The sequence below is a fragment of the Anas platyrhynchos genome, chromosome 1, assembly GCF_047663525.1.
Source record: "Anas platyrhynchos isolate ZD024472 breed Pekin duck chromosome 1, IASCAAS_PekinDuck_T2T, whole genome shotgun sequence".
In the NCBI taxonomy this organism is placed as follows: domain Eukaryota; kingdom Metazoa; phylum Chordata; class Aves; order Anseriformes; family Anatidae; genus Anas; species Anas platyrhynchos.
This window is the reverse complement of record NC_092587.1, coordinates 155,126,405-155,129,297: the sequence shown is the minus strand read 5'-3', so window position 1 is coordinate 155,129,297 and position 2,893 is coordinate 155,126,405.

Sequence of the window (2,893 nt, the reverse complement as noted above, 5' to 3'; positions counted from 1 at the left end):
CAGCACCTAAGTAAACTCAAACAAACATGAACAACATGATCCTATGCTTTTCCAGCTGATTGGGACTGAAGTCCAGAAGTGAACTATGTAGACACACATACACTTACACATACACCTGTATTTATATAAACATATATATTTGCAGAACAAAACACACATAAGTCCAGAAGCTGGCCTTAGACACTCAGTCTATCCAATGGCTGGCCCCTGAATTTCCTGCTCTTCCCAAATGTTAGCATTTAAGCCTATGAGACCCCAGGTTTTATGTCCCAGTCCTGACCTTTTACATGCATGTACTTGGCTAATCCATCTTAAGTTGGCTAGTATTTGCATATATGCAGTCAAACGTGTGACATAGAACATAGTTGCAAATACATGTATGATTTAATGAGAACACAGCTAGACTGCAATGCTGAATTGTATGGTTCAGATGAGTGCACTGACTGGTAACCAGTTTATGCTTTTATTTATTTATTTATTTATTTTTCCTTTTTCCTCTGTTTTTCCAGACTTTTTCCTCCACAGCCTACCTTCATCTATTCCTTGTCTTGCCTTTGGTCCTTTCCATAAACATCCTATAATGTGTCTTGCACATTAGAGTACCTTAAAAATATTCCACAGCAAGCTTTACACAGTCCTAAAATGTTCTTCCCCCTGTAACTCATACTGTGTGCTACACCCTGTTTCAGTAATGCCATATTTGAGGAGGAAGTTTCTTCCCTTGACTTATTGTGGGGGCTTAACACTGGGCAGTGGGATCATTGTTATCCTTAGGCAGCCCTGGGAAAAGCAGAGTCAGGGTGCTGTTGGTACTCGCATGGTTATTGGGCTCCTTCACCTGTTGTCCTTCTTCTGTTCCTCAACAGGCTTTAGTGGCAGTGGCGGTTTAATAACTTAACACATTCTGAATATGATTCAAAATACTAAAACCTGAAAGATTATTCAGTTAAATGAGAATCACATGGCCTTCAGATTGTGAGTAGCACGGATGAGAGGCATTGGAGCTAGAATGATGGCACAGGCCAGTGCTTTAACTGAAATGTAGGAACCACTCCAGTGAAGAAATGGCTAGTTGATTTTAAAGAGGGCCTAAGAAGAAAAGAGTTGAAGCAAGATACTTTGAACCAAATGGCTCAGGGAATGGGGGTGGCGCCCTCGGGCACATCATGAAAACAGCGTAGATTGTCACAGCCATTGTCTGGTATGACTACCTGGAAGGAGCCATCTGCCTTTCCTTGTTCTGAAAAATTGGAACAATAATGTAGCCCTATCTTACAGACTGGAAAAGTGCATAACATTGTACAGACACTTAGAAATCATGTTGTTGTAAAAGCTGAAAACATTTCTAAAGTTGAACAGTTTTGTTAATCAGGTTGTAAAGGCCTCTTAGGTCTTGTGCATTAGAAGTCCTGTGTCTCCTTCTCTGTCTGGATGTTTGGTTGCCATCTCAAGAACAGTATGGGGCAATGCATTACCTCCATTGCTATTTCAATATAGAGTAGGTCCTGATATATATAGATTTCTATATATTTCAATATAGAGTAGGACCAACCATATGACTACTGACAATGTCAAAAGATTTGGAAGTGGAAAACAATCTTCACTCTGAAAAATTAGAATATATTCTTCAGGAACTTAAAAATCTCTTTTATATGTCCTAAGTAATCATATGGCTCAGCTTTAGCTTCAGTATATTTTGGTTTGAGGGAAAGTTACAACAGAGGTGAGGTTGGGCTCCACTATTTTCTTTTATTTTCTCTTAGTAAAGGAGAAGTGATAGGAGGGAATATAAATTTATTTAAATCACAGGCCTTGAGACACAGAGTTTCATAAGAATGCTGACAATAATTTTGATGTGGACTTAAAATATGTAGATTTGTTTAAATGACTCAACTTTCTGGCATGCTGAAAAAATATATTTCCTGTTAGAAAGATCAAAAAACTTGTTAAAGAACTACAGAGGACAAATACAACAAATTGCCTGTGAAGTATCAAGAAGTTCTTCAGCCCACACTGGTTTGAAAAGCACAGCAGGAAGCCAGGAAATAAGCACCTGGTTTTAGGACAAAGCCTAATATTCAGCCTGAACCTCCCCTGAAAAAAGCTTTATACCATTCCCTCAGGTCTTATCACTGGTCATTGGAAAGAACAGATCAGCACCTACCCCTTCCTTGTAAGCAAGCTGTAGACTACAATAAGGTCTCCTCAGTCTCCTCTTCTCTGGGCTGAACAGACCAAGTGACCTCAGCTGCTCCTCATACATCTTGCCTTCGAGACCTTTCACCATCTTCGTAGCCTTCCTTTGGACACTCTCTGATAGTTTTACGTCCTTCTTATACTGTGGCGCCCAAAATTGCACACAATGCTCAAGGTGAGGCTGCACCAGTGCACAGCAGAGTGGGACTACCATTTCCCTGAACTGGATAGCAATGCACCCCAGGACCCTTTTGGCTGCCAAGTTACACTGTTGACTTATAGTCAACTTGACATTGACCAGAAACCCCAGATCCCTTACTGCAGGGCTGCTGTCCAGCCTCTCATCCTCCAGTCTATACATATACCCAGGGTTGCCCCATTCCAGAGGGAATTTGATGTTGTTGACATTTGTTGAGTTTGCGATTACCCAGCCAAGTTCTCTCTGCAAGATCTCTCTACTCTCCAGGGAGTCAACGGCTTAAGTTGGTCAAGTATGACTTCCCCTTGGTGAATCCATGCTGATTAGTCCTGGTGATTTTCTTGTCATTCACATGCCTGGAAATTATTTCCCAGGTTATTTCATCCTTCATCTTTGTGGGGATCAAGGTAAAGCTGACTGGCTTTGTACTTTCATGGGTCTTCCTTCTTGCTCTTTTTGAAGATAGAATTGATATTCGCTTTCCTGCAGTCTTCAGAC